This window comes from Patagioenas fasciata, chromosome 2, assembly GCF_037038585.1.
Source record: "Patagioenas fasciata isolate bPatFas1 chromosome 2, bPatFas1.hap1, whole genome shotgun sequence".
Taxonomy (NCBI): domain Eukaryota; kingdom Metazoa; phylum Chordata; class Aves; order Columbiformes; family Columbidae; genus Patagioenas; species Patagioenas fasciata.
Genome location: NC_092521.1, coordinates 72,373,292 through 72,398,953, shown reverse-complemented (window position 1 = coordinate 72,398,953; position 25,662 = coordinate 72,373,292). Strand labels below are relative to the sequence as shown.

Sequence of the window (25,662 nt, the reverse complement as noted above, 5' to 3'; positions counted from 1 at the left end):
AGGAGGGGCGGACACAATACGTAACGAAAATAGACCAGCTAAGGATTCCATCCCATACACGTCATACACTCTATAAAAGTGAGGGATTATGATGGTCTCACTCTATTCAACCATGGCGGGCATCTGAAGAGGACCCTGCCATTTCCACTTGTGATCCTAGGCCTAATTCCAGACCCTGCATCCCCGAATCCTCTTCCAGTTTACTGCTGAGTCCAGCCCAGGACTTCTGGGTACATGGCTTGCAGCTGTTGGAGCAACACCAGCTCCACCGCAGGAAATTCAGGTTTGGGTTTGTATATTCTATATTATTTTCTCTATTTATTAGTAGCATTAGCAAAGCATTTTTAGCATTTATTGTCACCCTGCAGTAAACGGTGACAGTGGTTCATGCAAAAAACTAAGAGTCTGAAATCAGCAAACAAAATTAAGAACTTGGTTTGTAGCTTTTGGGGAGTTCAAATACAATGTTTGCATCAGGGCAATGTCAAAAGACCAGCACAGACATTACCAGAATGTCTTTGTCTGTGGGAAGTTAATGCATACTGATGAAATGTTATACCTATAAAAAGTGGCTACCATGTGCACTTACAGGTGACTGAAGATTGCCATTCCTGCAGCTGTTGAGCTGTACTACTGCAAAACCTCCCATAGCTTGTGCAGTCTTACAAGAGAATACCTAATAATATCACTGCACCAATAACCAGTTCTGTCACGAGCAGCGTAAAAAGATGGCACTACTTTTTGTGTTTAATGAACAACCAGAGCTGAGAATTAATGCATTCCTTGGCTGAGTCTGTTCTGTTATCTATCCATTTCAAATGAACAATTATATTTCAGGTAGAAATTTCATTTTTTTTTCATTTTACCACATTTCTGTTTCCCCTTTCCTGTTAATCTAATGTAACATGCCTTCATGTTATTGATATGGCACCTAGGATTTATTAAAAATCTCACAATTTCTAAATGCTGAAGTATTTTCATCACTTGTTTCTAAAGCTCTAGCATCTCTCCTTTGCTGCTATTTTATTATCACAAAATCTGGCCAAAGACTGTTTCAATTTCCATCGTTGTTGAGGTTTCAAGTTCTGTATTCACTCCGCTATGGATTAAAAAGAACATATTTTTAAATTAATTCTCAGTCTGGAAGGTCACCTTTAAGTTTTGTGACTTTCTCTCTCTTTCTTCATCAAGCAAGAAAAAGGAAAAGCATGATCTTCAGAAATCTTCTAATTGAAAATGAGGTTGAAATCATTATGAGACCAGAAAAGATTCTGGCTTCAACAATTAGAAAAATCATCATAAAGCTGCTGTTGACCTAGTACTAAGAGGCTATAAACTGTGATAAATCATGAACACAGTGCAGATGATTTTCCCCTCATCCAGTAATGTCAGGTTTTTAAAAAACGTCATGTTAAATATTCTTTCAATATGGAATGCCTGTCCTTAATGTAACTGATTTTAATCGAACATTAATAATTCTAATGTATGTTTTTTATCAAAGCAATGGCAATAGTGGTATATTTGATTAATCTGACTAAAAGTTTAATATTTAAGTGAAATTTTACTTAAAATCAAATCTCCCAATTCCATTTTCCAGTAGTACAATGACTGGAGTTTCTTTATCTTATGAATAATTATAATTATTTCTGTTCTATTCTTCCATGAGTTTCTATTTTCCACACTATTGGCATGAAGTATAATAATGAACACTTCACCTACTGCTGTTCTCCGGTTCTGTCTAATATTGTATACAAGTCCTTATCATCTCTGTGAAATGATCCTTTCTTGACTTTCTCTGTTTCATCAGTTATCTCATCACCAGTTCAGCATAGGCTGAAATAGCTGATCTAACAGATTACCATACTATACAGATGTCACTTGGGGAAACCTAAATGGATCTCTTTCCTTAAATATAAGAAGGCTGTTATCACTGCAGAAACACCACAGTAGCAGTCATGGAGTCTCCCATAAGTATATTTGGACACTAAAGAAAGCAATGTGATGTTGCTGAGATGTTGTATCAGCAGCAGGGGCAGAGCACTTCAAATGCTGTTGCTGTGCTTGACAACATGTAGAATAGCTCTGAAACTTCTGTGACTGTCAGACTGCAGTTGGTCTGCTCAGATCTAACTTATTACTCTTTTGCTACTAACTATAATGGAACTATAATGGTCTTTCTCTTGGGAAATACAGATCTGTGACTTGTATATTGATGCACTGTTATGTACCGATGTTTCTTTATCTCTCCTAGTAAAATAGGTTGGTTCAATTTGAATCTAAAGTCACTTCGTCAAACATTGGATAAACTAGAGTCTGCACAAGCTGTAAAGATGCCTGTTTTTAAACCACCACCAAGGATGTTGCCCATTAGTAAAGATATGCAGCAACAGTCAGCTGATGGGAGCCAGCGCAGCGAGAGCCAGAGCCAGCGAGGTTCAGCTGACCACAAGGTTCAGCCGAGATTAGGAAGCTCAGAGGGAAATGTACAGGGACAGCGTGATTCCCGGTGTGTCCCGATCCCTGAAGCCCTGGGAAGCCATTGCGAGAGAGCGGCTGACGTGGCGGGGAACGTTCCCACGGTGACAGGGACCACGCCCTCTCCCCTTGCCTTGAAAAAGCCTTTGGGAGGGCAACGACCGGTCGCTGCCCACCAGGTGCAGTAAGGAGCAACCAGCTTGCGTATCGGGTGAGTTCCACCCACACCGTGCTGCAGCAGCGGGTGTGGTAGCTCGTGCAGCAGGGTGCAGAGAGCGCTTGTTGCTTGTCAGTCCCCCTAACTTATTGCCAGCGTCCCAGACTGCTGATGACCATGGTCACCTCCAGAAGGAGAGCTTGTCTCAAAAAGACTGTGGCAACGCAGACTGAGGTTCTGTCCCAAACGGTGGCTGTTCAGGTCTCCGGCTGCAGGGAGTGCCAGAGCCTGCTGCTGCTGGGGGATGGAGGCCAGCACTCCACCTGTGTGAGGTGTGAGCAGGTGCAAGATCTCCTCGACATGATTGTGAAACTTAAGGAGGAGGTTGAGACGTTGAGGTCCACCAGGGAGTGTGAAAGGGAGATCGACTGGTGGAGTAACACCCTGATGTGCCAGTCAGAAAGGCCTCAGGGAGGTACCCCCCACAAGGAGATGGACCTCCTGCCCTCTCGGACAGAAGCAGAAGTCCTGAGACAGTCCCACCCTTGTCACTGTCAGGCAGAGGTAGGGGACCTAAAAGATGACGAGGGCTGGAAGCGTATTCCAGTTTGGCATCACAGGCAGCCCCCTCCCTGCCTGCGTTGCCTCCCCAGGTGCCCCTCTGTAACAGGTTTGAGGCCCTGGATCTTGAAGAAGAAGTAGGTGAGGAGGTGGTGCCAAGCCTGCCTACAAGATCACATAAGAAGAGGCAGTTGACTTCACAACTTAAGACTGCCTCTGATAGGAAAGAAAGAAGGGTGATTGTAATAGGAAATTCCCTTCTGAAGGGAACAGAGGGCCCAGTATGCAGGATTGACCCTCATCTTGGGGAAGTTTGTAGTCTACCTGGAGCCCGGATCAAGGATATTGCTAGAGAGCTCCCCAAACTGGTGCACCCAACAGACTACTACCCGCTGCTGGTCTTCCAGACAGATGGGGAGGAAGCTGCCACCTGTAGTCTGAGGGGAATGAAGAACAATTTCAAGGTCTTGGGAAGGATGGTGAAAGACTGAGGGGCTCAAGTGATCTTCTCTTTGCTCATTCCATCTTCAAATGATGATGTGGGGTGGAATAGGAAAATTCAGTCTCTAAATGGTTGGCTCCAAGGCTGGTGCTACAGGCAGGGCTTTGGATTTTTTGATAATGGCTGGTTTTATAAGACTCCAGTCCGGACAGTGTTATGTGGGAAAGGTTTATCTCGCAGGGGCAAAAGGATGCTGGGGCAGGAATTAGCTGGGCTCATTTGGAGAGCTTTAAACTAAGCTCGAAGGGGGATGGGATTGTAGCTGGGCTTGTCCCAGTGGGGCAGCATTCTAAAACTGATGAGGACCAGGTGGCCTCCTATGCCCCTAGGGAGAAATTGGTGTGCTCTGCTCGCTTCCTGAAATGCCTGTACACCAATGCACGCAGCATGCGGAATAAGCAGGAGGAGTTAGAATCCTATGTTTGGTTGGGAGATTATGATCTGGTGGCAATTACAGAAACGTGGTGGGACAGTTCACATGACTGGAATGTGGTCATGGATGGTTACGCTCTTTTCAGGAAACACAGGCCAACCAGGAGTGGTGGTGGAGTTGCTCTCTATGTGAGAGAGCAACTAACAATGTACTAAATTCTGCCCAGGATCGGATGAGGAACAAGTTGAGAGTGTATGGGTCAGGATCAAGGGACAGGGTGGCAGGGGTGATACTGTTGTAGGTGTCTATTACAGGCCACCAGATCAAGCTGAGGAAGTTGATGAGGCCTTCTATGTGCAGCTGAGAGTGGCCTCACAGTCACAGGCCCTGGTTGTTGTGGGTGATTTTAAGTTCCCTGATGTTTGCTGGAAGGACCATTCAGCCAGCCAGCCACAGTTCAGGAGGTTCCTCCAGTGCATTGATGATAACTTCCTCATGCAGATGGTGGAGGAGCCGACCAGGAGAGGTACACTGCTGGATCTCATCCTCACTAACAAAGAGGGTCTGGTCGAAGCAGTAAAAGTTGAGGGCTGCCTGGGTTGCAGTGACCACGAGATGGTGGAGTTCAACATCTTGTGTGGTAGGAACAGAATAGCAAGTAGAATTGCAACCCTGGACTTTAGCAGGGCTAACTTTGGCCTTTTCAAGCTATTGCTAGGGGAAATCCCACGGGCAAGACTGCTTGAAGGAAAAGGGGCCCAAGAGAGCTGGATTGCATTCAGAGATTGCTTCTTCCATGCTCAGGATCAGAGCATCCCCACACGTAGGAAGTCGAGGAAGGGAGCCAGGAGGCCTGTGTGGTTGAATAGGGATCTGTTGGGTATACTCAAGCAGAAGAGACGAGTTTACAGGTCATGGAAGCAGGGGCTGGCCATTTGGGAGGAATGTAAGGCTGCTGTTAGAGGATGTAGGAAGGCAGCTAGGATAGCCAAGGCCTCCTTAGAATTACAGCTGGCGAGAGGGGTCAAGAACAGCAAAAAGAACTTTTTCAAATACATAGCAGATAAAACTAATACCAGAGGCAACGTAGGCCCACTGATGAATGGGTGGGTGCCCTGGTGGCAGAAGATACAGAGATGGCAGAATTACTGAATGCCTTCTTTGTCTCTGTCTACTCTGATGGAGGCTGTCCTGGGGAGCCCCGTATCCCTGAGACCCCGAATGAAGCCAGGTCAATGGAGGAGTTTGCTTTAATCAATGAGGACTGGGTTAGGGAGCAATTAAATAGTCTGGACATCCATAAATCCATGGGTCCAGAGGGGATGCATTCGTGGGTGCTGAGGGAGCTGGCTGAAATCATTGCTAGACCGCTCTCCATCATTTTTGCCAAGTCTTGGGAAACGGGAGAGGTGCCCGAGAATTGGAGGAAAGCAAATGTCACTCCAGTCTTCAAAAAGGGCAAGAAGGAGGACCCGGGTAATTATAGACCAGTCAGCCTCACCTCTGTCCCTGGGAAAGTAATGGAACAGTTTGTCCTTGGCATACCAAGGATAAGAGGGTTATTAGGGGCAGTCAGCATGGCTTTAGGAAGGGTAAGTCATGCTTGACCAACCTCATAGCCTTTTATGAGAATGTAACAAGGTGGATGGATGATGGCAGGGCGGTGGATGTGGTCTACCTTGACTTCAGTAAAGCCTTTGACACAGTCTCCGACAGCATCCTCACAGTTAAGTTGAGGAGGTGTGGTCTAGACAATAGAGTAGTGAGGTGGGTTGCAAACTGGCTTAAGGAAAGAAGCTAGAGAGTGGTGGTCAATGGTGCGGAATCTAGTTGGAGGCCAGTATCTAGTGGAGTGCCTCAGGGGTCAGTACTGGGGCCAAAATTATTCAATATATTCATTAACAATTTGGACGAGGGAATTGAGTGTACTATCAGCAAGTTTGCTGATGACACCAAGCTGGGAGGAGTGGCTGACACGCCAGAAGGCTGTGCTGCCATCCAGCGGGACCTGGACAGGCTGGAGAGTTGGGCAGGGAATAACGTGATGAAATTTAACAAGGGAAAGCGTAGAATCCTGCATCTGGGCAGGAAGAACCCCAGGTTCCAGTATAGGTTTGGAAATTACATATTAGAGAGCAGTGTAGGGGAAAGGGACCTGGGGGTCCTGGTGGACAACAGGATGACCATGAGCCAGCACTGTGCCCTTGTGGCCAGGAAAGCCAATGGCATCCTGGGGTGTATTAGAAGGTGGGTGGTTAGTAGATTGAGAGAGGTCCTCCTTCCCCTTTACTCCACCCTGGTGAGACCCCATCTGGAATATTGTGTCCAGTTCTGGGCCCCTCAGTTCAAGAAGGACAGGGAACTGCTGGAGAGGGTCCAGCGTAGGGCAACAAAGATGATTAAGAGAGTGGAGCACCTCCCTTATGAAGAAAGGCTGAGGGAGCTGCGTCTCTTTAGTTTGGAGAAGAGGAGACTGAGGGGTGACCTCATTAATGTTTATAAATATATAAAGGGTGAGTGCCAGGAGGATGGAGCCAGGCTCTTCTCAGTGGCAAACAATGATAGGACAAGGGGTAATGGGATCAAACTGGAACACAAGAGGTTCCACTTAAATTTGAGAAAAAACTTCTTCTCGGTGAGGGTGACAGAGCACTGGAACAGGCTGCCCAGGGAGGTTGTGGAGTCTCCTTCCCTGGAGACATTCAAAACCCGCCTGGACATGTTCCTGTGCGACCTCACCTAGGCATTCCTTTTCCAGCAGGAGGATTGGACTAGATGATCTTTTGAGGTCCCTTCCAATCCCAAACATACTGTGATACTGTGATACTGTGAACAGAAATTAGAACATTTTTGCAGGTTTTGTAGTTTCAAGAGCTCTATTCAAGGAGAGAATAATGTTGACCAAATGATACTTCAGTACAGAAGAAATTATGTTTTCTATTAAGTAATAATTCCTCTCTGTCTTCTTCCATTTAAGCAATCCCATAAGAGTGCATAATCCACCTCAAAATTAAAGCCAGACACACCTCTTTCCACTCCGCCTCCCACCCCCAATTACTGATAAAAATGTTATTTGGGGAAACTTCAAATATATGTAGCTCTTCTGGGATTTATCATTGCACTTTTTTTTTTTGTCATCCCGCAAAAATAAGACATACACTGTTTATTCTCATCCTGATCAGGCCAAAATGAGGAAACTACTGAAATAAAATAATTCAATAGTAGTACATTTCTTTTTTTTTTTTTTTTTCAAGATAGAAAAAGATATTAAGACAATGAGTCCAGAAAAGCAGCCAATGTAAACATATTTAGTCATTTGGGGAAGTACCTTATACTGATTTTAATTTCCCTGACATCATTATACCTCTAGTCCAGAATCTCCCTTTACTTTAACTTCTACCTCCTTGGATTGTGTTCATGGCTAGGAGGTAAGGGCCAGCTACTTCTATTGGTATGGTGTGTGACCACAGGGAAGAGACATCTTGCCATCTACAGAAAATTAGATTAATTACCCAGGATTAAAACACTTCAGTAAAAAATCCTGTGTTGTGTCCCTAGCTGAATTTAGAGATGTTTGTGAAAAATTAGAAATACATTTAAGTTGAGTCTTGCAGAAAATAAGGAGTAAGGTTACCTCATGGATATCATTTGATCATAGCTCTTTGAGTTATGAACTGATATACACTAATCCTCATGAATAGGAATATTATCTAAAAAACCCCAAAATATTGAAGCTTTTTCCTCAATGTTTTAATAGTGGTGTGGGTGAGAGTAGAATTAGGTCAACCGCAGTACATTTGTGACTAAAAAAGTACTTTATACTGAAATTAACTTTTCAAGTAAAATACAAACAGCTTTGCAATTTATAAAACAGAAGAAACACAATGGAAGACATATTAATGTCTTACTGCAGACTAAATTTTACATGCAGGGGAAAACATGTGACCATAAAACTCATATCTGTCAGCTTAGAGATATCTTACCAACTCTTGTAGAGCTTACCAGCTGCTGTGTAAGTACAAAATGAGTAGCATCATCCAGCTGTATTTTATCAGAGAAACAGAACTGATCCTATTAGTTAAAATCATGCCTTGAACATTACTGTTTCCACCACAACAGTGAGTCAGATTAACAGTGAAAGTTGCTACAGCAGGTATGGAAAATCCTCCTTGATCTTACACAGATCAAAAATAAAATGTTTATGCATGAATATCTTTGTTTAGGTATTTATTGTTGATGACTACCTCTCCAAGTGAAACTTTTCCTGGGTGCAAGAACAGGAAAGACAAACCCTCATTATTGTGATTTATTTCTGGAAAATGTAATGTGACAAGGCTTGTTTATTTTACTATATCTGTTCTTCCTTACTGTACAGTCAAATATATCCTCCATTTAGACTTGTCTTTGAAGTGATGCAATAGACCTGAATGTCACTTCAATGGCAATGTATTTTTGCAATACAATTTTTTAAGTTCACCAAAAGAACAATGCTTTGATACAGACTATCAGAAAATTGTATGTGCACTGCGTATTTCATTGTTTTGCATAACAGTCATATTCAAGCATCATCATCTGACAGATTTCAAATACTACCTCTGTTTTTTAAGGTAGCAAATGTATACCCAAGGCATCTATCTAAAGTACATTCGAATATGATTTTGATCATCCCGAAAAGAGCTCTGAATTTGTATGTTGAGAATCAAGTGGTTAATTCATCAACAGTTTAAATTGTTATCTCGTGTTTGAGGAATCACAATCTCATCTCTCTGATGAGGTAGTGAACCTCAACAGAAATTCAGATTCAGATCAATGCAATATGAATGGCGTTCATATAAAAAAATGTTGGCAACTGGCTAGACAAGAGATTCCTTTCTTTCAGCAAATCATCCTTTTAAATGCAAAAAGACAGATCTCTACCTGTATAGATATAAAAATCATTACATTGGTCATTATGAAATATCTGCAAGATACATTTGGCAAAATTAGGCAAAATAGTAGATGGCTAACCAAATAAATGGAAGAACAGAAGAAAATATATTGCAAAACTTTTGAGTGTAAAATGATGTGTCACAGAAATTTTAGCAAAAGGCTAAACTATGTAGCCCTTTGTATAGCAACGTACCTCATTTATGCCTAACCCATTCAGAGGTTATTAAATAGGAAAACATCATCATCATCTTGTTTTTCTTCCCAGTTCCAAGCTGGTAATGAATCAGATCCACACAGCTTTCTAAAGATGGTGACAGTGACCTCTGAAAGTGCCCTTTACTCCATAGACTTTACTTGTTTCTGCAAGTTCTCAGCTTTCTGATTTTCTGTCTCAGCTCTGTACATTGACAGACACTAATATTCTGTCATTGCCTATTTGTTTTGACTTCTCAAACTTCTTATTGTTTGATTTCAAGGACTAAACAGTAAGATCTGATATCTGAAATGTATGAAAATAAAGCACTTGAGAAGAGTGCCGTTCCAAACATTATTCTTTCCACTAAATATAATTACCTGAAGCTGAGTGGGTAAAATATCTAGATACAGGCTGTGCTTACAGATAAGCCATTTCTGAAAAATCTAAACCACATAATTAGTTCAATAGGAGCTGGAGAGAGTTTTGGTATTTTGACAGTTTGGCAGTTATAAGCAGCTTTGTTTGCAGACAATAATGTGCATTGTTTCTTTGAGGTTCTAATTAGATACGTGTGATGCATCATTCATAGTTTCATTCTCCTGGCTTGGTGAAACTAGAAAATGCCATGACCACCAAAAGCCACCTGTCTTAAATGAGAGTTTAGGAAGCCTGTGGCAACATGGCTGAGCCCAGATGCAGGTCTGTAATACACTGAGTAAGGTCTTGCTGTAACTAGAGTTACAGCCAAATTGGTTAGATTGGAGAGAATAAAGTAACTTCTACTCATTGCATAGCTTCTTCAACTGTTGATCTAAAACGCTGACTGACACACTTTAAATCAAATAAAAATATGTTTTTGGGGCACCGCCCTAGACAGGAGCAGGACAGCTAGGGCCACAAAGGTAGCCCTGGCCCTGGGCCTTGGACACCTCCCTGGGGATGGGGATGGGCCAAAGCCAGGCTGGGATGTGGGTCCATGAGCGGGCCTGGCTCAATGGGGCCCACAGCTGGGCAGGAAAGGACTGTGGGGAGCTGGAGACTGGCCCTGATGTGGCTCCTCTGAATCAGGGATTGCTGGCCCCAGAGGGCTGAAATGGGGTCCTGAGTCCTGGGCTGAGTGTGTGCAGAGCCCTGGGATAAAAGGGATAGGGCCAGTAAATCCTGAAGTGCCCACAGGGCCCAGAAGTATACATTTATGATGCAAACATTGTAATGCTAGGAATAACTCTCTTCATACTATTTCCAAGAGCAATCAAATATACGCACTAGTTTCCCAGGTAATCGGGTCTTCTCTGGGAACATTTTCTTAGTAAGTAGCTTTATAGTGGTTTTCAAAAAGCTTCATCTTCCTGTGGAGTATTTTGTTATCCTTCCTAATACCTGTACTAAAATCTCAGAACTATCAAAGGTGATTTGCAATTCATTAGTTTTATCGCCTCTTCAAAAAAAAAGTTGTTTTAGAGATCAAAGAGAGATCCAAAATCCCAAACATCTGATAAAATTAAACCTAATGCTATGTTAGAAGATAAGGACTGGCTCCAATGCAGGACAACCTGTGAACATCATAAGTAGCTGACAGATAGAGTCTAAAAGTGGTTGTAATGATAATGAGGTGGCAAGGGAAAGCTAACTTAATCCACTCTAAGGCATCAAGCAAAAAGCTTTCTATACTCTTTCCTATTCCAGTTCCTTTGTCAAAGTGTTTTGATGTTGATGAGGAAGATGTAAAGAAAGGGAAATGAGGGCATAATTCCTTTTTCTTTCATGGTATGATGCAAATCAGAAAAAAGTTAATAACTACATGTCAGTATTTCTTACTGATAGACCAATATGAATATGATTTTATACCATGTTATGATCCCAAGATATCATCTTCTAAGACCAGGTAAGGAATCTATACAGATAATGCAGGATACAGATCCCCCAAAAAGGGTGCAGAGGGGTATGTTCTTACCCAGAAAGCTGAAAAACAACTACATATGAATGAAGGGCTTGACAAACTGATTTTCTGTAAACTAGTGAGATGTTAAAATGTCATAAGAAAGCAAAAGAGCATAAACAGCAGTCTTTGGTGCATGAAAGGCTTATAAGACTTCATCAACAGGAGGACCAAGGCATTAATAAACTTCATCAGTAGCAGTATTGCAGTTCTCTAGAATTCTTTGCTGTTTAACAAGTTAAAATGGTCTCCAATTAGTGAATAAATAATAATTGTGAATATGTATAATAAAATCTACCTTTAAAATTAAAGGCTGTCTCTTACTGACTTTGTTGATTCTTGGTGCTAACCCTTCCAATACTTATTTTCTAAATAGATGATGCCTGCAGAACAAAGAGAGGTACACTCACTGAGGTACATGAGCAAGTAGATGAGATATACTTGGATCTCATACTGAGATACTGACACATGCACTGAGACACATGAAGCTAGATTTTCCATAACAACATAAGCTCCCTTCTAGTAGGCAGTTTACTCTTGATGGTCTGATAAGAACCTGAATGAATGCCAGAGAAGGCACTAGAAGATGTCTTCAGATAATATCATTAAAGCTGTCTGGCATACTGAGACAACCTTAGAGGCATGATTATTGATGATCTTCTGAAATTCGCAATGGTCAGAAAATACACATGCACACACTCTTATTGAAAAGAAGACCTATGGAAAAACAATGTGCTCCTTTGGGTTTCTTAGTTGATTGGCACTGTCATACATTTAGACGATGCATTCAGGAGGGTCCAGAAACCTTACATTTTACTGAGAGGGTAAAGAAGTTATTTCTAGCGGAAGAAATAAGTCTCATAACTATATGACTGACATTTCTGAAGAATCATCAGATATGTTATGGCTCACAGCAAAATCAGAAGTCAAGGGCAATGCAGTCATTCTAACAGGAAACACGTGCTATAGGTAGAAAATGCATTATTGGAGGTTAAAGTTACAACACAGCTTGCACAGACCACAGTAAAAGGCTGCACATGAAGGAAGATTAGAAGTTGAAGAACTGAGGTTTTCTTACACCTATTGTAAGCTGTTTCAGTGTTTACTGTTTGCCTAAACGTATGTATGAGCATATATTGTGTCTACTCACAACATGTTCTGCTCTGTGATTCTGTGATTCTGTGATTTTCTCTATATCTTGGGCATCAGTCAACTTAGAAGTATATGTGTGTATGTATGGGTGCACATATCTGTATCCATACATATATATGCATATGAAACTACATGTGTATATATGTGTCTCCATAGAGTGAAGAGAAGAAAACAGAACTGTTCAGAAGTACTTTGGACAGCTCAAACAGGTCTTACTACTACTACTACTACAAAACAAACAAACAAACAACCTAAAGTTCTGTGGCTACAAAACCGTAATACAATTAAAGTCAAAGCAAAAAAATATCAATAGCCAAAATTTTACTACATCAAAATGAAAGAATGCCAGAATCTTTGGGTTATAAATGTCTCACTTCATCACTGGTATTTAAGGACATTTCCTGCAAGTTATCTGAGGTGTTCACGCAGCCATGCCATATTATTTCCTTACTCACTTAGCTTTTTAGGCTTCATAAACTCTTACCTTGAACAACCCAATTGGGATCTCTCATGCTTGTGAAGTTGAAGATATTTTCCTTTCTGTTTCTATTCTTTCATACATTTATATCCAATGAGGATGCATTTACTTCACGCAATGGGCACAGTAATTCAGGCTACATGGTCTAGTGCTCTCATTTTAGACAAGTGAAATGGTTATCAAAAATACAAATTTTCATGACGAGAGCACCTTATTTCCTTGAATTAAATAATTTCCCTTTCCTATAATGGAGTGATCAACTATTGATAAGTGCATCCTTCATTTTCTACTGAAATAATTCACTTCTCTGTTCCTTCAAAACCATTTCAAAGTCAAAGAAAACTTTATACCAATCAGATTGTTGTTTTGGTCCTTAGTGACATGTTTCTGAACTAGAGTGATTATTCGTGTTGTGGAGACATCTTGAGGTCAGCAAACTCTCCTCAAATCTGACCAAGTTAGATTTACCAGTTCTGTCTGTGCTGATATACAAACAGCATTAGTCCTGCCCTACAGTGGATGAACTGCTGATGCAGAAAGTCTGTCTCCTGACAAAGGAGTAGGTCCCTGCAGTACAGCACATGTGCCTTGTCACTGGATATGGATTGAAGTGACCAGCAAACCAGCCTGGTATTCCAATCCTGTTCATAGATCTGAACATTCTACTTGCATGTATGCTGCAGCTGCTTGATGCTCACTCTCACCTACCTTTCACTGATCTGAGTTATTCTCTAGCCTGGACACTGGACAATACCTTCAAATTGTTGCAGTCAGACTTGAATATTTGAAAAATCTAATTAGAGTGGTATACATTTTACAGCCTGCACAGCATGACTCTCTGATAATTTTCTACATAGGTTTACATCACATTGCATTAATGTTGTACTTTCTAGTCAGATGCCTTTTATTTTTGGCACTGTGCTCAACCTTCAGAGCCAAGAATGTGGACAAATGTAGAAGTTCTGAATAAAATTTATCTTCAAAATTATATTGTCAAATCAAATAATTTTCTGTGGCACTTAAATGGTAGTACATTATTTAGGTTGGGCTTTGTCTACAAACAGTGGAGCCTTTTATTAGCTGCCCAGCATTTATCTGATTTAGCCATGAAAGGAGGTTGGACTGTCATGTGTCTGGAACAAATCTGAGGGAAACAAGATAGATTTTTTTTTTTTTTTTTTAAAGTGGGCATACCAGGGTAATTTCTTTGGTTGGTTGGTTGTTGTTGTTGTTTTTTAATTTATTTGTTGCTTTCCTCTGCCCCACCCCACCAACCAGTCTTTTTCTTTTTTTTTTTTCAGCTTAAAGAAAATATGTCTCATATATACCACATCTCCCATTGCATTCTCAAAATTATTCTAGTCTTGGCCTATTCATTGTCCCATAACATTCACTATAGAGAATTCTTCACAGCAGAAATAAAGATTCATGAGACTGAGATGGTAAGAATGGAGCTATTTGTACAAAACTAATGATTCTCAGTGTTTTATGTTTCTTGTGCTTGTAATTGTTTTATAGCTCTCATTTTCATTTTTTTATTACACATTCTGCTCTATGTTTGGGCCTTGGCAAGATCAAAGAATTGAGGAAATATTTCTTAAAACAGTAAAGTCTTTCCATTCAAGAGTAACATTTTAAGTGCAACCACTGTATTATGCAGTTCCCAGCAAACGATTTTATATAATGAGTCTCTTTTTAGTAGAAACAACTCAAAGTATCAATTAGTAGTTTACTCTTATTCTTATCCAGTACAAGGTGACTTTCATTAAGAAAACAGAAAACTACATTTTTATGACTGCAGCATTGTAATTCTGGTACTGTTTTTCACTTAACTTTAAGAAAATATAATTATATTTGCTGATACAATAATCAGCACCAGATGTGTCAAATGTCTTTGATTATAAAATGAAAGCTATAATGCCTGTTGTTTTCTGTGAAGCTTATATTAAACTGCAATCATAACAATTTAAGGTGTAACATCATCCACTTCAGTGGCTTTTCTGAAGCTAAATTATGCCTTGACTTTCATGAGACCATGAACATAAATAAAAATACACAGATACCAAAAGCTGCAAAGCCAGCCTTAAAGGCCTTGAGATTGTTTAGCTAATAAAAAAGAAGAACATTCAGTATAGGCCAAATACACTTGTTATTTTCTGAAGTACTTTTATCACAGCAAAATTTATTAGGCAAAATTAGCCAAGAGATCCATCCACCTCTAGGACTGCAGTGTTAACAACGATATTGAGTGCAGATATTAATTTTCTACACAGTTCACACAGTGTACGATTTTTTTCTTTGTCCCAACAGTTTTCAGTTCCCTTTTTTCACTCCAAGTTCAAAAGTTTCAGCACATTATGTTTCCTTAAAAGAAAATATTATTCTTTCAGATGACCTTCTTTTCTTCCTTCCCTTCATTACAGGCACGCAAAGAATATAATTTAAGCTGTTTTAGATATTTCCCTTATTAATCAGAAACAAAATCTGCACTTAAATTATTTGGGTATTTGGGTATTTGGGTATTAAGCATATGAAGAGAAAGAATAATCTAATGAAGTTGAAATAATCACATTGATTGTTGCAGCTGAGAGTTTTCATTAGACAGTTATTATCCTTCCTTCCTTTCGTCAGCTTTTTGTAAACATGTTAAATATATTAATCAGTCTGTGGATGGATTTCATAAACAGTGCTGCATTACTTGTTCTATTAATAGATGCAATATTTCCTATGCAAAATATTATGAATAAAAAAAAAAAAAACCTTAAGTTGAAAATCTTGTTTCATTCAAGGTTAAATAAAGTATGATTTGAAAAATGCATTCAGCAGAAGGAACAATGAGGTGGATTCAATTGCTTAACATCTAGTGTCTTCTGAGATGCCCTAAAGTATCTGAGCTATTTGTACGGGGCTGACAGATAAGATACAGAACTTGCAGAAGTCTTGTGCATGTTGGAGAAACATCTAGGTCAAATACCCTACATCCCTTAAAACAGGGCTAATCACTTATGTTCACACAATTGAATGTACCCTGGCCACCAACTTTCTACTGTACAGAAACCAAGTTTTCTTTTTATAAGCCATATGTTATTTTATTATTATTGTTTTCTTCAGAGCAAGATTATCTGCTATAGTCACTAAACTGAAAAGTTACTTTTGCTGACAGTGAAGTATTTGATCACAACTGAAATACAACAGCCACACGTATGCAGAGATGAAGGACACAGAGACAGATCTTTACAGCTGGTGCTGTCTGAAGATGCCCTCCCCCCAACATCTTTTCACTTCATTAAAAAGAGGTAGTTACCACAGGGGATGTTGCGCAACTTCCATAATCTGTTTCAGCAGGGTTGATTTACAACAGCTTTAATTGCCTTGTAAATTAATCCAGCAGACATTTCTGCAAAGGGCTGAAGAGCATCCACTTTGGATATGCTATTTCTGCAAAAAGGGTGCAGCAAAGAGCTGATGAAAAATTGCTTCTCAATCAACAGAGCTATTTGGAAAATGTATGTCTGTTATCACTGTGACTTCACTAGTAGCTCATCTTACTTATCCTACATACTGGGTGACAGAGCACTGGAACAGGCTGCCCAGGGGGGTTGTGAAGTCTCCTACTCTGGAGACATTCAAAACCCACCTGGACGTGTTCCTGTGCGACCTGACCTAGGCGTTCCTGCTCCAGCAAGGGGATTGGACTAGATGATCTTTTGAGGTCCCTTCCAATCCCAAACATACTGTTATACTGTGATAATGTCACTAAAATGAGAAATATTAAGTCAGTTTATATGAGGGATGGTATATATTCAGAAATAGATTCTGTTATTTTAGCTCACTTCTCAAACCATAACAGTGTCTTTAGAAAAGGAGTAGTATAGTCCCCTCACATGGAGACCTAGAAGACAGTCTGCTTGGTAAAGACTGAATGTCTCCTTCAATACTTCAATGTACATCTTTGTTCAAGTGCCACTTAATTGTATTTTTGCACGATCACTTATTAAGATTTTACTGATAGAAACACATTTTTTGATTCTCACCTACTTTTTCTGAGCTAGAGGAACACTAAGTGTCCCATAGACGATTTTCACTGCAAGGGCCATTGGCACTGAATGGGGCAGGTTTGCTTTCATGAAGTCTTTGAGTAAAATCAGAGTCTATCCTTTCTGTACATCTGTAAAAAAACAAGGAAACTGGACTCCTCTACCAGAATGGTGAAGAAATCCTTAGGATAAATCAAATCAAATCAGATTGTTAATATGGGCAAAGAAAATGTGACAGCATTTACCTTGTTCAACACAACAACCTAAAAGCTATTTAAAATACCAGGTATGCTATATATATCTGCATTTGGCCATTGATCCATATGTACCTGAACCTGACAACACGGCTAACTGTTCAGATACTACACTGAAAAACTGTCCTATTAATGTCAATTTTGCAAACAACTGGAATCTATTCATATTTTTCTTCAAAAGTTTACATAATGTTATCCATTTTGATTAATTTGCATGGTTTCCACAGAAAAGGCAGAGATGAAAACTAAGTAAAAAATGGTTTTACAAACCTTCACAGTTTTTTAACTCAGAAGGGCACTGAAACAGACAATCTTCTCAGTATTTCCTCTAGAAACAATACTAGTATATTTTTGATACCTGATTGCAACTTCCACAGTTTTATATCTAATGTATTTTTAAAGTCAAATAAAATCTTGTTTCCATGGGTTTCTATGCTATGGCTCTGCTTAAAATCAATGTCCATTCGTACCATCAGCTGTGTATTTTTAACTTCTTCTGGGAATCCTTTCACTGTCCTTGAAAAGCAAATCTAATCTACTGTATACAAAAATTTTGAATTGTCCCTTGCATATCCCCCCCTTTTAGATTTGAACGCTTCTTCAGTAACCTCTTAAGGTTGGCAGCAGATCCTTTCAACATATTCCAGTAAACGTGTGCTAATGAGGCAAACCTCTGTGACAAGCTCTGGGAATTACTTAAAATTTATGATGAAACACCAAAAGTCTTGAGGCAAAACAGTAGATCTTTAGTTAACTATCAACATCATCAGAGTGATTGCGGAATGTTTAAAAAGAGAGAAACTAATGAACTTCAATAAGTAAACTTTCATTCCTCATAGACTTTCTACTATTAAAAAAAAAGGTCATAAACCTTTCTAATTTAAATTCTGATACTCTATTGATTATTACCATTGAATATATGCAAATTTTTGTTCCCTGTTACTGAAGTCTGGCAGTGATTTAAAGCACTGTTCCTTGTATGTTACAGGTTATGTTTAAGTTCTCTTATATATATATATATATATTAATAGCTGACTGAAATCTAACTTGAATATATCACTTAAGTGACATCTGATTTCTTATCTCACATCATGATGCAATAGAAGCTATAAACTAAGAAACATCTAAAAAAGAAAAAAAACATATCTGAGTTATGTTGTCATTTGAAACAAAATTCCCACACATATTTACAGATGAATCTGACAATTTATTTCTGGAAGGCTGTATCAGTAGAATTAACACTATATTTTTGTCTGCAGTTTTCTATTTTTGAGGTACAGAAATAAATGTTGTCCTCTTATGTTGTCCTCTTATTAAAAATGGTTTTCATCTGATTTGGCTTAGATTACTTCTAAGCTTGGAAAAGCAATGTCTGAATTACATCCACTGTCCAAAGACCTCTCTGTTTCTTTCTGGCCTGATCCTAACCATGGATACCACATACTGAACAGGAAGTACAAATGAAACTCAAGAGATGTGTTTGTTTACTATAGTAAAATAGCTATAAAATAGCTCAGACATTCCTAGAAACCTAGCATACCACTTCAATTAAACTACTGTCAATGGATGATTCTGAAAATAGCCAGAGGAAAGTGGTTGAGATCACTTTATTTCTAGTTTTAGTAACTTAATTGATGATGCATGTCCTAGGTGTCTCTCAGATATCAGTGATGCAGTAAGAAACTCTTGTAAAAGAACATTCCTAGTCCATACCTTTCTGACTTAGGCATTTTGGCATGATAGAGTTCTCATTTCTCTTTACTACTCCTTTTATTGCTTTGCTGAGACAGAAAACAATTATTTTAGTAGGCTGCAGCACCTGCAAATCAAGCCCTGTGAGGTACTGAAACACATGAAGACTATGTGAAAAAACAGTAAAAGATTGATTTGATTTAAAAAAAAGTATTTTAATAAACTCAAGTTTTCACTAATGCTTTCAAAGACAATTATTTTTAAAATATTTTTTCAATAAAGTCAAACACTTCCTTCACATTTCAAGCAACATAGCTTATAACTGTGTCAAAAATCATAGATTTTTCTAGTAATTGATACAATGTATTGAAATTACTATAACAAAATTAAATTTTTTAACTACCTATTTTGAATGCAACTTTAAATGTCTGTGTTCCTAAAGGCCTCTGTGTAGTGACTATATGGTCTGAAGGAAAACCAATGAAAGTGACATTTGGATCAACAAGGCAGAAAAATGGAGAAAAAGCTCTTTGAAATAACTGTGCAGGGGAACTGAATTATACCATAATGTAAAAATCTCAGTTTTCTATATATTTTTTTCTCTCCTTCCTGACATGTTGGGCAAGGCAACATTCAGAAATTTCACTTTCAGTTTCATGTATCATGTTGTTTTTCATTTGTTCTATTACATGGCTAATGGCTCAGTTATTCTTCAAGCGGTCCTGGCTCACTGTGATACTAGATAAGCAGACAATTAGCAGCAATGTTCCCCAGTGTGTTTCGTGCTATTCTCATTGTTTGTGTCCTGAATTGATTCAGGAGTTCACTTTTTGCTTTTAATAAACACATTCAGAGTTCTTGTTATCCTGGTCTCTCTCTCACACAGGTTCTTTGAAGAGGTATCCAAGTGATATCTAAGAAAGCAGTTTGAAAAGAAAAGATTCCAAAGTCTTTTTTCTAATTAGGAAAACTTGCAGTAATCTAATTAATTGATTTAAGTGTGAACACATAAATTTCTAAATGAAGTTAAGTAAGTCTCAAGAGCTAATGGTTCCTTGGTAATGCAAATAAGGGTCAGCACGCTTTCATGGCAACTACCTAATTATGTGATTGGGAACATGCTTTGAGTGTTGTTCACATAGAAAGTACAGAGTCTTTATCTCTCTGTGCTACAAAACTACGATTGTCTTTTTCAAATGTGGTTGGTTTTTGGTTTGTGTTTTTTTTTTTTCAGAAGATATTCTGATATTTTGGAAAAAAATAAGCTGTTTTTTTTTCATATCAAAAAAAGGACTCCTCTGTCAAATACAGTTGTAATTGCTAAAACTTCTTGTCTTAGTCCTTCCAAATGCAGACATTTTCAAGCAATTTCAAAAAACAGAACAATTAAATATATAATTAGAATATAATCTATATCTATTTAGAATCTAATCTAATTAGGTTCTGTCTCTGTTTTCACATACATTAAGGAAGCCTTGACTGTTTCCAGTCACTTCTAGTTTATATTAGTTATAGTCCAATATAGTCTAGTTATACAACTTCTTAATATGTATGTAAATATAACAGAAGACAAACTCTACGTTGCCAAAATACTGTAAATATTTTAGAACTTTGAAAGTGTCGCTTTCAGAGAAATAAGTAAGGAAATGGACCTCAGTAAAAAAAAAAAATATATGCCAGATATCTCCATGGTCCCTTAGTGCTATTACATAGACACAGATGTAAGAATCATTCACTGTTAGGACTTACCTGCTTACATTTTATTTTGACTTACTTAAGGTAGATCTTGAAAGATTTAATGGCCTTCTGTAAAACAAACAGTCCAGTAGTGGATTTTATTGCTCTGTCTTGATTTCCACTTTCATCATCTAGACCCATTTTTTGCCATAACTGGATGAGAAAAGGCAGAAGTTACAGAACTAAAAGATTAAGTCTCTATTTTTTCCTTACTTATTGATATAACTCAGGATAAATCAGCTCTCTGATGCTCATTGATTGTAACTTTAAATCTAATTTATACATTAAATAAGTTATTTAAATATTTAATATTTTAATGTAATATTGATAGTCAACATGGTTGTGTATGTGTTTGTTTCATACAGAGAAACACATAAACTATCAAGTAAAAGCAATAACAGTATTTCATGTTACCACTAAACAGTATTTTCCTGTGTTCCTAGTAACAGTTAAAGATCCTGTCATCTTGAGAAAAATATCTATTTTTCACAAAGATTCAGAAAATAATTTAATGTAACTATTAAACATGTTCTTTCATTAAAAACAAATCAAAACAAACAAAACTTTTTAAAAAAACGAAACAACAATGAAAAACCACAAAAACAACAACAACAACAAAACAAACCCACACACAAACAAAAACCAGAAGAAACAACTGCCTACACTAATTCAATAAGATCAAAACAAATGGAAGGCTTTTTTTTTTTTCTCTTTCTCTCTCTTCTTTATTTTTCCAGTGAAATTATTTCATCTTATTTTTAAGGGAAAGGGTTCCACTAGAAAACAACCAAACTGAAGTCTTATAACTATTCTCTTTTGTAAAATGTTCTAAGACCTATACCCGCTAATTGCTGCACAAGAGCTCAGGAAAATTTGTACTGTCACTTTATAACTAAAGGACAGGTCCATTCAGTTATTTTCAAACTCTGAGCCATTGACCACATTCCTAATTGTCTACCAAATCACAAAGCAAACATGATATTTGTCCTGTTGACTGTTAGCTTCTCTGACTTTTTATAGTTTAATTAGGTTACTTAGTCGCATTGGGAGATACATAATAAGACAAGCAACCATGACAGACACTTTTTTCTCACTGGATCACATTCACTTGTTCCTTCTATTAAAAGAAAGGAAGCTTATCATCCTGCTGTTGTACACTTAAACTCCTTGAGTGCTACTAGAAGTATGATATTCCGCCAAGGTTAAGTAGACTGCAAACAGAGCATTCAGTAAACAGCACTTTCAAAAACTGTTTCCTTCAGACATGAATTGCTGTCCAACATCAGGTGCTCAGACCCCATTTCCACTGCTTTCAAAAGTCTTCCTTAACTTTTTGATAGAGGAAAAAAAAACAGGAACTCCAATTTTTGAGGTTTGTTTGACAGACTCTCAACCACTGCAAAGAGCAAATAACTATGCCTGTGGAAGGTGGAAAGACTAGCGGTCAATGAATAAAAAATAATCACTGTAGTCACCTTCATTTCAACATGTACCTCATTTACAAGTTCTGTACAAATTCAATAGCAGCTATTTTAAGTCAGGCCTGTATCAGGTCTGAAGCATGTTATTTTAGCTCTGGGAGAGTACTTAGCTCCACACGTCAGGTCCCAATAAATGTTCAAAATCTTCACAAGTAAAGGTAAGTAAGGATTTCTTCTTATTCAGTGTTTCTGTTCTGATCACTGTATTCCCCCAAAACATAAGATTAATTTCTCTTATCTAAGCATCCTTTGAAAGATGTTGAGCTGCTCTCTAGAATAATTTGTCACCTTATATGAGCTTTCTACTACAGTATACATAAGCAAAACAATAACTAAAAAAATATTTGTTTTAATTTTGACTGTGAATATTGTACCAATATTATTTCCACCAAATATACAATGAGTATATTGACTTATCACAGAGCCAAAATGCTACAATTTATTTGAAATTTTTTTAGTGAGAATTTTACTACATGATTACAAATCAATGGAGTATATGTTTTGTCATTTACTAAATTTGTTAAATTTTAATTATACTATACATATATTCATACCCTCTTTAGGTTCATATTTTGTATTTATCATCATGCTGTCTGGGTACTTGTCAACTACTGTAAGCAAGGGAAGTTCTCTATCTCCTATGAGATCTGTTATCATTGCATTCTACTTTCCGTATTGCTTAGTTATTTCCAGGACTAACCACCATGGCTCTTCTGCATTCTGGGAAGATTTATTTACTCAAGACAAAAGAAGTACCTTTTCCCTTTTATGGCCTGGTGGCGGTTGAAAGATGAAGTGGGACTTTAACAATTGTATAAATGTGAACTTACTGTAACCAACTATTTTATGTAGCCCTGTGTTACAACTGAAAAGTCTGCTCAGGTGTTTTAAGTGATAGAAAAATTCTGAATCAGGACTTTGTTGCAAGTCTGAACAGAGTATATCCCATTCACATATGCCTATTAGCTTCTTATATTTGCATTCAAATATCTGATTCACCTTGAGAAGCTGCTGGCTTGTGAGTGCTTCTACTGCAAATAGGACATTCTTTGATGGAAGCAACTATTTACATGCATTTAATTTCCCTTCTTCTCTGTTGCCTTTCATTGCCACTTCTGCTACAGAACATAATGACCAATTTTTTCTAATTTTGTTAGAAACTGGGTTTCTAGGAAGAAAAAATAAAAATCTTGACAAGATTAATTTGGTAGAAAGTGATGTGCTTTTTTTTTCTAAAGTTCAATTAGATGACAAGAATCTTTTCTATTAATAAATCCTGAATTTAATGGGAAAAAAATGTGCCATGTTTATCAGATCAAGGCTTCCTATTTAGATGAACTCCAAACATGCTGCATTCTGCCCTGGGAGTTGTTAAAAATATCTTTTTTAATAAATGTAATTGAAACACACTCTTGAAATTATCCAGATTGTAAAATATTTCCCATTTTTCTCTAATTTCCAATAAAGGGGTTTTAGAAAAGGATCAAAGGATGAAAGAATAAATCTAATGAATCAGTACTTAGTTGATAAACTGTTCGTTCTTCACATTAAAACAAATTTTCTTAAATTTTGGGAAAGTTACATCAGTAAGGGTGCCATCAGTATTTCTCTGAAGATATCCAAATCTCAAAGAATACAGAGCACAAAGCAGAATTTTATTAAACAAAGTAGAAGTTGCACGATACTACGGCTTTTCATCCATGAACTGTGTTACGTTGTTGACATTAATTTGGAATTACATACCCCATCCTGGTTTGCCTCTTGTTCTTATTGAACTGAGTCTGGTTTTGGCAGTGTTTTCAGTGCACATGTATGTATGTTTAGGAGTGCTTTCAGGAGAAACAGAGTAAAGCTTTATACAAATAGTCAAAAAATGACCCAAGAAGTGGGAGAGATCAAATGGAAAGCAATGCTGGTGGTTTTTGGCTGTGGGAGAACATGGCTGTGCACACACACACACACAATGTTTAAGAAGTATAATAAGGAAAAGGTTTTGGCATTAGAATACAGGAAAGACTAAATTATTTCAGCTAAAATTGAAAGAAATATGAAGCTTTGTCAAATTTGGGGATGAACTAGAACCTACTTGAATATATATATTTCAGTTTATGAAGCAACCCATCAAATTTCTAGTTTTAGGGTTGACCTGGAGCTCAAAATACTGAAATTAGATAATAAAAAAACCCAGCTGATGTACTTCTGGTCAGTACCACATGCACTGGCTAACAGCCCATCAAGTATCTATCCAACACAGAATAAGCCCTGCCAAAATGAGATGTAGACTGAGCTGTTCTTTGACATCTTGAAGGCAAAGGCAGAAACAACCTGGTAGAGCAGAAGAGACTGGTAGCCGAAGTAGATTACAAATCCTCCCCTCAAGGAAATGTAAGCATTGGAATAAAAATGTTGGAACTGCAAAGCTTGAGAAACACAAAATGGGGAAAATACTGCCATGTGAAGGTCTTCATCAAAAGATGTGTTTTTTTGAATCAGTAGTAAATCAGAGTATGAAGGTGGAAAAAGTATTTGTCTTCACCATTTAGAATTTCATTACCTGATACTGACTGGCTTCAGGGCAAAAATAGATTATCATTGTGAGATCTGAGGCAGCATCTAGTTTTGGTGTACACAAAGGTATGGGAAGTCTACCCTGCCTCCATCTTAAAAAGATGTCTGAAGAGGATGTGGAAGTCGATTATGCACTGAACATCCAAGACATATGCAAACCTTTTGTGCACTCAAGTTTAAGCTGCTCTCATCTAAGTGTAAGGATTTAATTGAGATGCTTGGCTTCCACAGGGTCTCTCTAGAGTCAGTGGAGAGAAGAAAGCACTTCCTCCAGGTATTTCAGGCCATTACATTCATCATGTAGAAGCGCACTGATTAGAGGGATAGCCTAGGGTGATAAGCGTCCTTTTTGAAGTACTTCACTTAATACATAAAGTTAGATTGACAGCATCTGAGACCTAAGTTTTAAACAGAGTTTATATTAAAGCTTGAAGCAACTTGGACTGTTTTTAATTCACTGAACAACTTATATAATATACCCTGTATATTTAAGAAATATGCAACAAATCTGGACTAGGATTAGAATATTGCACTACCAATGCATAATGTTGAAGGAGTTTGTTGAAATGTGCCATGTGCTTTGCATAGCAGATTCTGTTCATTGCAATGCTTATGTCTAGCCATCCATTCTTTCAGTCCTAGGCATCTCACTTACAGCTCCAGGAGACAGAAATAATTCAACTTTTCTTTCAAGAAAACCTCTAGGTTTTGCACTGTTGTTCAATCTCTTTATTGACTCATCTTGCAGTCTCTCACAGGTAAATATGCTAACAGCTCTGTAAAACCACAAAAATTAAGACAGAGACATTGATGAAAACCTTACAGAAGAATTATATATGTTTTCAATCTATTGCTAGCTGCTACAACTGCTTTTGATCAAATACTGAGAGACATACCAGCCTACTTTTCATATGAAAATAAGGAGTAAAAGTCAGAATTAGTATCCAGATGCTCCAAATAGGAAATATGATGGTACAAGAACTGTTGGGGTTGGTTTGTTCCATTGGTTGGTTTGTTGTTGTTGTTGTTGTTGTTGTTGTTGTTGTTGTTGTTGTTGTTGTTGTATTTTGACTGCAGGCACAAATTTTAGGGACAGGAAAGTCTGTAAAATAAGCAGTATGAGAGGATAGC

At 38.0% G+C, this 25,662-nt stretch overlaps 1 long non-coding RNA gene across 1 annotated transcript; it reads left to right on the top strand.

Moving 5' to 3' along the window:
* Nucleotides 1-130: 130 nt before the first annotated feature.
* On the top strand, nt 131-15,447 carry LOC139827385 (uncharacterized). Its single transcript, XR_011737914.1, has 3 exons — nt 131-283; nt 2,252-2,686; nt 14,064-15,447. It is a non-coding gene; the product is annotated as an uncharacterized lncRNA (long non-coding RNA).
* Nucleotides 15,448-25,662: the final 10,215 nt, after the last annotated feature.